The sequence below is a fragment of the Chanodichthys erythropterus genome, chromosome 3 (assembly GCF_024489055.1).
Source record: "Chanodichthys erythropterus isolate Z2021 chromosome 3, ASM2448905v1, whole genome shotgun sequence".
NCBI lineage: Eukaryota > Metazoa > Chordata > Actinopteri > Cypriniformes > Xenocyprididae > Chanodichthys > Chanodichthys erythropterus.
In genome coordinates, this window is record NC_090223.1 from 28595425 (window position 1) to 28603772 (window position 8348).

At 38.2% G+C, this 8348-nt stretch overlaps 1 protein-coding gene across 3 annotated transcripts in view; it reads right to left on the reverse strand.

Moving 5' to 3' along the window:
- tanc2a (tetratricopeptide repeat, ankyrin repeat and coiled-coil containing 2a) overlaps nucleotides 1–7363 on the reverse strand; it is a 180363-nt gene extending 173000 nt beyond the window's left edge. For 2 of the 3 annotated variants that reach the window (XM_067381643.1, XM_067381642.1), the window contains exon 1: nucleotides 7056–7363. The gene's annotated coding sequence lies outside the window, so the exon portion shown is untranslated. The remainder of the gene's footprint in view (nucleotides 1–7055) is intronic. The other variant, XM_067381644.1, reaches the window with a different exon arrangement.
- Between the last annotated feature and the right edge of the window lie 985 nt (nucleotides 7364–8348).

The following is an 8348-nucleotide window of genomic DNA, read 5'->3' on the forward strand; positions in this document are numbered from 1 at the left end:
CCAGCGCAGTAGTTTTGCAAATACAGTAAAACAAATCGATGGAGGTGGGTAATTTTCGAAGTTGAGATTGTTTCGGGTCGACGCAGCTCAACTTGCAAGTGCTGTTTTCTGGCGTAGACGTGCCAGAGGGGGTTAGTGCACGCCTCAAACACACCACTACAAGTCAATTAACCATCGTAAGGAACTATTTATGAAGGTAAAAAAAGTTACTTAGTTCTGCTTTAAGTTAATGCAAAACATGAGCAATTTACATGTTTTTATTTGAGTGTTGATTATTATATCTAAAATAAAAATAGCAACTGAATTTAATATTTTGGGCTCTGTTGTTAATTGTAACCTTTAATATTATAGTAATGTGCAAGTAAGGGCTCCCTATATATAGTTTACAGCATTAGCTGAGGCAGGTTTTTTTTTTCAATCAATCAACTTGTTAAATACACCACTGTTTAATTAAAAAAAATAATAATTAAAAAAAAGAAACATATTTCAAACCTGTGGGAAGCACTGCAGGTATATTAGGCTGCTGTCACTTTCAGACCTGACGCACAGATCCAATATACTGTTACGCATGTGCTTTCTTTCTCAATTGTTAAGTTCACTTAAAAAACATAACTGACTGTGTTTACTGTGTATTAGTTATGTTTAGTTTTCTCCCCCCAGCTGAACCGAACCCGTACCTAACTGTAACTTCAATACCGAGGAACATACCGAACCGTCAAGTCTGTGTACCAGTACACCCCAGACAGACAGACGACAGACAGACAGATAGACAGACAGTTAGATAGATTAAAGTACTTTAAATGTCATTACAGTTCCTACAATATAGGTATAGATATAGGTTCTGACCACCTGTTCATCTTAATAAATGATTTCAAAATGATTCACCAGTCTCTATAGTATAAGGAGACAAGCTCTTCTCTCATTCCAGCTGCTGGATCTGGAGTGTAAGAAATAACAGACTTCACACTGAACAAAGCTTCTTTGGGTGGTTGGTTTCATCCAGCGAAAGCTTGTCAGATCAGAGATGGATCCTGCAGTTAACCTGCAGCCGCTGCAACACTCGCCACCGGCATAACGTACTAGAAGCTTGCAGGGGGTATTCAACCTAAAACCACAGTGAGGAGGAGATGGTGTGTGCAATACAATGAAAAGAAATGAAGTCAAAGAGCCATCATATCAAATCAGAGGACTCCAGTCGTCCTCTCCATTGGAGGTGACAGTACATAAGGCCTGGTCTTTTTCAAAGGAACTGCTATGTCTCCAACATTATAGGAGGAAGCTCGTTTCCAGCCTCAGATGCTAAATGACATATACGCTAGCTAAGATGTATATATTGTCTATGGTCAAAGCTACTGCTCCCAGTAACATTTGAGCTGTGGTGATCATGTGGGAAACATAGGTTTGAATCCGGACATTTCTCTCTTCTTTTACCAAGAACGTTTATCTTAATCTACTATCTAATTTCAATTCAATTCACATTTATTTGTATAGCGCTTTTCACAATACATAAAGTTTCAAAGCAGCTTTACAGAGAATGCATGTCAACATTATCTATGACAATAAAAAGTAATAAAAAAGCTTGTTTAACAGGTTTAAGATTAGTAAGGGTATTTCAAGTCACATGCTTGTGTTTGCATCAGCAGGATATCCACTCAAGAGGTGCTTCTCAAAGCAAACAGCTCAAGCTAGCTAACTAAACAAATACTTGTAGGTAATCGATTGTGGCTATGGTAAGACATTTTCTGGATTAACAATATTGGCAATAAGAGGACTTGAAAGGATAGTTCACCCAAAGATGAAAATGTATTAAAAAGAATGAATTTATCATTTACTCACCCTCAAATTTATGAACCCACCTGTATGAATTTATTTCTTCTGCTGAACACAAAAGATATTTTAAAGATGTTGGTAACCAAACAGGCCCAGGCCCCATTGACTTCCATAGTACGGAGGAAAAAAAAAAAAAAAATACTATGGACGTCAATGGGGTCTCTCAACTGTTTGGTTACCAACATTCTTCAAAATATCTTCTTTTAAGTTTGGAACAACTTGAGTGTGAGTAAATGATGAACGAATTTCCAGTTATGTGTGAACTCTCCATTTAAAGCGTGTTTATGGTGAAGTGACATCAATAGGGAAACAGTAGGCTAGGGAAAAATGACTTTTTATTCAACAGAAAAGAAGTGTGGGAACTGCTGAATGCTGTACATACAAACAGGGATATGCAGGTTGTTGAAGGTGTAGAAACCTAACTCGTTAGGCAAATATACTAAGCAAATGATGTGGCTTCAGTAAAAGGTGCTCATATTCACAGTCATTTCCTTGTGAACAAGTGGTCTGGTCGCCTTTCGATCAACAATTCACTTTTGTTTAAAGAAATAATTCACTTGTTATTCATTATTTACTCAGCCTCGTGTTGTTCCAAGCTAGTAGGACTTTCTTTTTTCTTCACAAAAGGTGATTTCATTTTTGGAAAAACACCTCATCGCTCTTTTGGATATATTGAAAGTGAATCGACAGTGGCAAGCACCAAAATAAAGTATATGAAATAGCCCACATGACTTGTGTGTTATATTCCAAGGAGTAGCTTTGTGTGAAAAACGGAGCAAAAATGAAAATTCTGTCATCATTTACTTCAATCCACACCTGTATGACTTTCTTCAGTGGAACACAAAAGAAGGTATTTGAGAATGTTGAGGTTCAAACAACACTGAAACGACTTTTATTTTATGGAAAAAAAAATGTTGCAAAAAATTCTCTTTTGTGTTCCACAGGAGAAAGAAAGTCGTACAGGTTTGGAATGCCATGAGGGTTAGAAACTCAACATTAATGTAAATATCTTTGCCAAAAAAGGCATGTTTTACTTGACGATTAGCCTACAACAAATGAGTTAATGGAAACCTCACAAAAGAAAATCCTCATGCAGATGTTAATCTAAGATCATTTTCCTTGAATCATAAGGGTAATAATGAAAGCATTTAGGTCACTTTAGCCAGCTTCCTGTTTTCCTGTAACAAATTCTATAGTCAGATCTTGCATATGGCTATAAACCAATTGTCAAGCTACACATGCCCTAAAAAACAACATATGCAATAGGGTTAATTAGCTAACACCAAGACAAAAAAACAACAACAGCTAAACCAAACAGCAAAGCCTAGGGGGTGTTAATGAGCTGATCAAGACAGCTTTATCAAACGTCATCATGAGAGTTTTTATGTATCCCTGACTAATACAAACTCTGGCTCAGGAAGCATGCTGGGTATGATCTAAGAATAAAATAGTCTACTGTAGATGTTCTCTTAATGAAAACTCCCTAGTGCCTGGTCTCCATGGACCAAACTAACCAATGCTGGCCTGAACACTGGGTTAAACTGACAGTAGACAATGGCATGGCAGTGAGCCAAAACAAACACAGATTTTCCAGGCCGGCCCTGACATTTGATGCATTTGATGACCCAAACTTCCTCACTTTGCAGCTCCATCACAGATATCAGAGAGAGCAGATTGCCACTGACAAATAGGTTAATTAAATCATACCCACAGGAATGTATGGGAGAAATGAGAAAATTTGAGTCTGGAGACAGACCTCAGGCGCCCCTGGAGTTTGGAGTTCTCTCTGATCAGCCTGTGGGGGCTGGTGAAGATGATCCTTTAGGATCAGGGTGGGAATTGAACGGAACCCACCTGGACTGCAGAATCTGATCCCAAAAACCCAGTGTGATGTTGATGAAAGGCTATAAAACTCAACCCAGAGCAAAAGTACCAGCCAAAACACAAGGAACTACATAAACTGGCTAGCTTTTCTGAACAACAGACCATATGAAACAGTCTTCTGGAAGAGAAGCGTCTTGTATCAAGTCGTTCTATTTTCAGCATTTTTCTGTCTGGCTAAGATAGACATCACTGAGGATCCTGATAAGGGTGATGACTGAAGCTTTCAGGCATCAAAAAGTCATTTTGATGATTAAATCCATAAAACCCAAGGAGGGAAGATTAAAAATAGTCTAATGCCTGGTTATGTGAGTGGAAGAAGACATACAAGACAGAAAAATGATATGTGAAAGCAAGAATTAACACACAATCAACTATGAAGTGTGGCGGTAGATGAGGCAAGACATTTCAATGCGTTTAAATCAGCGTGGGTTTCCACAGCTGCACACCACTCTAAGCTCCCCTACATCTGTTGCTTCTCACATAATTAAAGTGACCCCGGTCTAGAGAGCAAAAGTTGGGGGACCCAAACCCAGCATGTTTCATAGTCTCCGCCTTGCATTTGCAGACTTCGCCTTTTTTAATCGATAAATTGCACAGACGTAATAGACCCATGTATCAATCCACACACACACACACAAATATAGGGTCACTATGATTTCCGTGATACAGAAAACATGGACATCACAGAAACCAGTTATGTAATTTACTATATAACGCAGAATATCAATTTGACAAAATTTGGTAGAATAAATCAAAAGGTTGTACGCTTAAATCGTGATATGTACTATAGGTCTGTGAATATTAAACCACAAAAAGACTGCTATTTAAACAAAGTCTGCATGTGTATCGTCAAAACACAAATACACTCAATGATCTTCACTATAACCAGCCAAAATAAAGGTTTGGTTTAACGTGAAGAAATTATGACAGAAATATATGAATATTGTACAGCGTATATACTTTTTTTGGGGGAAAGGGCACAATTATTGTTAAAATTGTAATAAAATATTAAATTGTTAAAAGTTTTATGAATTCAACTAATTATTAAACATCCTTTTGATTATTAAAATTTGATTTAACCATTAAAATTAATTAAAAAAAACATGTAATATGGGAAAAAATATGGATTTCATAGGACCCTACAAATATATAATAAAGCTCATAGGGGGTACTTTCAAATCCCCACCCAACAAGCATCCTGGTTAAAATCATATGGCAAGCAGAGACAATGTGTGCCTGGCCATGTGCAGCAAAAAAGACGAAAACAGACCCCATAAAAAGTCCCCATAGGGGTGCGGAAGCTTCAAAAGGCACAAATGTTAAAGAGCAACACCTGGCATGCTCGCCTTTGTGGCGAATTGTTGCCTTAGCGACAAGCCTTCTGTCTGATACTCAAATAACCGCTGGATGACACGGGATGCTTATTTTAAAATATGAGAATGACATTATGTCCCTCCACTCCATTCAATGTAAACAACACTGCAGTCCAGAACGCAGAACAAATTCTAGCATGTTTGAATGGCTGTTAGGTTTTAAGGGCTTCAAGAATTCTTCTTTAGTTGTGTAAAGGAAGTTATGAAAGACAAATCTTCAAGATTCGATCTGAAAAGTGACAACCCTATTCGTTGTTCAGGGTCAAAACAACACGCTCTGAAATTAACTTTGGGAAAACCAATTTAAACTGTGTCAAATCTATCAGTTTCTCCAGGCCCTTTGTGCTTCCTTCGATTTTGAATTGAATTTCACTTGTCTTGTGGCTGAAATGCGGCGTATAAGAAAATATACTTCTTCTCTCCAAAACAAGAGCAAAAGTTCTCCTACTTCACTGGTGTTTAGTTAAGCACTCCTGGGCCTATTCATCCTGCTCACACACACACACACACACTACACCGGCCAGCCGGTGAATCAATTTGCAGCGTTTAATTACGATCGGGTGATTTTCTCAGCTGATGCCCCCTAAACCAGGGAAGACATTTCTCATGTGGTTGCCGGAGACACAGCTGAGATGATTTTCTGTTGAAAAGTCTCAAGCCCCCAAAACCCAGACGGCACACTGAAATCCTTAATCACTCCACCACAGCTGCTATTACGGACAGCCAATCATGGAGAAATAAATATTAAGCACGCTAATCACTTCTCAGAATGAGTGCCACACCTATTTTTTTCCAAAATGTGGGATCATTTTGGATTATGCATCAATGTAAATTCCCTCTGAAGAAGGGATAACCGTCTATGAACATATAAACGACAATCGCGTGAAGTATACAATTAAAAGCCTTTTTTGGAATAAGGATATAATGTTAAAAAACAACAATCAACCTGTTACGGGTAGAAGAGCCATCATCAGGGTGTGTTTATGGGCCAATGGTAAGTTAAGGTAAATTCTTTGGCACTCAAGTTCAAAAGTGTGGCGCCACACCTGCCAAAGGCTACTTAACATTAGGCTGGTAGTAAAGCAGGTGATCGGCTGCATGAAAGCCAATCGGTGATCTAAAGATGACAAGGACGTCAATACACAGTTTTGGTCTGAATTCCCATATTGCGCCCCAGTCAGTGCTGATGCAGAAGGAATTGTCCTGTTCTGTTCGCTGCATGAATTCTTCATGCACACAATAATGATGGGTTGCACGTAAGGAGGGTTTCCCACCTCAAAACTCCAAGTCCCATGAGATACAAACACATTCTCTGATTAATAACAATTGAAGGATGATAAGGACACTATGTATCAGTATATCTGAACAAATTTCCAGGAGGACTGGAAACCCCACTGAGATGTTTACATGCAGTGTTATGATAATAACGGACCCATCTGAACTACTACTTTTTATAAATGCCTTGGAGTAATATAAATTTATAAAAAGCCAGATTTTATATTATATATATATATATATATATATATATATATATATATATATATATATATATATATATATATATAAAAATAATCAAAATCTAACATTTATAAAAATTGATAGATGATTCACTTATAATACATTTAATAAAATATATATTAATGAATAATTAATACAACCAATTGATGAACGCCCCAAACCTGCCATGCGTCTGTGCCATATACTGCACGCGCAACACTGTTGCCAAATAAGAGCTGTGGGAGATACATGCAATGCTTTCAAAGGAGAAACATTAAAGCTGAAGGTCTGACGGTCCAATCAGCACTCAGATATTAGCCTATTCCTAACGTTGTAAATAAACACAATAGTTCATTGATTTTGATTCATCAAACACGATGAACGCCGCTAGGAAAAGACGCGTAACCGTCGCCCATTTCATGTCAACACGCTGTATATTACACCATATAGTCGTTTGGAGATTGGACCTACCCGTTCTGTTCATATGCAGTCGTACGAATTTGGATCTGCTGCTCTTCTAGGCTGGTGTCCGTGTATTAGGAACCGCTGGAGATGAAGAACACCTTCGCCAAGTGTAAACGCTTCGTCCTTCTGTTTTCCTTTCCTATTAAACGGTAACTCCTAGTTTTCGTGCTTACCAGCCAGCACGAGGCAAATGTAAAGATGTGTGATCAGAAGATCAGCATAAATCAGGAGCGCAGCCCCGTCGCGTGCACAGACGGAAGGACCTCTGTGTGTATCAACTGTAGCGACGCGGTTCTGGTATCATTTGAAGACGCCGTGCGCATACAGCCGCTCTGCAACAGCTACTGCGCTTGGTGGGCGGAGCTATCCTACATTATTCATGAGGAGGCGGGGAGTACGTCTGCCTCCCATTCTCCACACGCTGCACTTGAGCCTGATGCAGAATAATAATTAATAATAGATTAATGCTGACTTTTACACCATGTTTCAATAATTTTAAAATTGGGTTCATTTTCTTAATTGAGTCTATAAATTTATATTTAAAAGACTTACTCAGCAGTTCTGTTACTTACATTTATCACTAAAGATATTTAAGATGGGGGTCGACATCAAATGTGCCAAATGTGTTGTTTAGTTGTTTTTTTTTTTGTAGGACAAGTTGAGTCATTGATCTTATATGATCTTCTGTTGCTCAAACTTGCCTATGGGCATCAACGCCCTTCTGAAGCTAATGCCAACCTCTGCATCATTACTCATGTTTTCCACTTTATATTTGACACTTAAGGATGAAAAGGGTATTAATGGATTATAGGCTAGCCTATAATGCCCAACACTCCCTGATTATCTGAGGGCTAAGAGTTGTAAAAGGACGTCCTTGGCATTTCTGAGGAATTTGTAGATGGCTCGTTTTAATGGACTCTTTGGACTCCATGTGCTGTGGATGAATAAAAAACATTTCTGTGTAAAATCTTTTAAGGTGTAAAAAAATTTTCAGAATGACCGACTGAGAACAGGCCAATGCATAAAATGTGCTTTATTTGGGATCTGTTTTCTGGTAATTGCCTTGATCAAAGGGGGGGAAACGCAACAGAAAGAATTCAGTAAATGTTTCTTTTAAAATGCTGCCTCTGAGGCCATATATGGATTTTTTGAATATGCATCTTGCTACAACTATTTAAGAAACTCTGTATCTCACATGAACAAGCCAGGCTTTTGCAGTTCTGGAACACTGCTTTCCTTCAAACTTCACTCTCTGACGAATTTTCTCAGAAGATTATATTTAATGATCTACATGAAAAA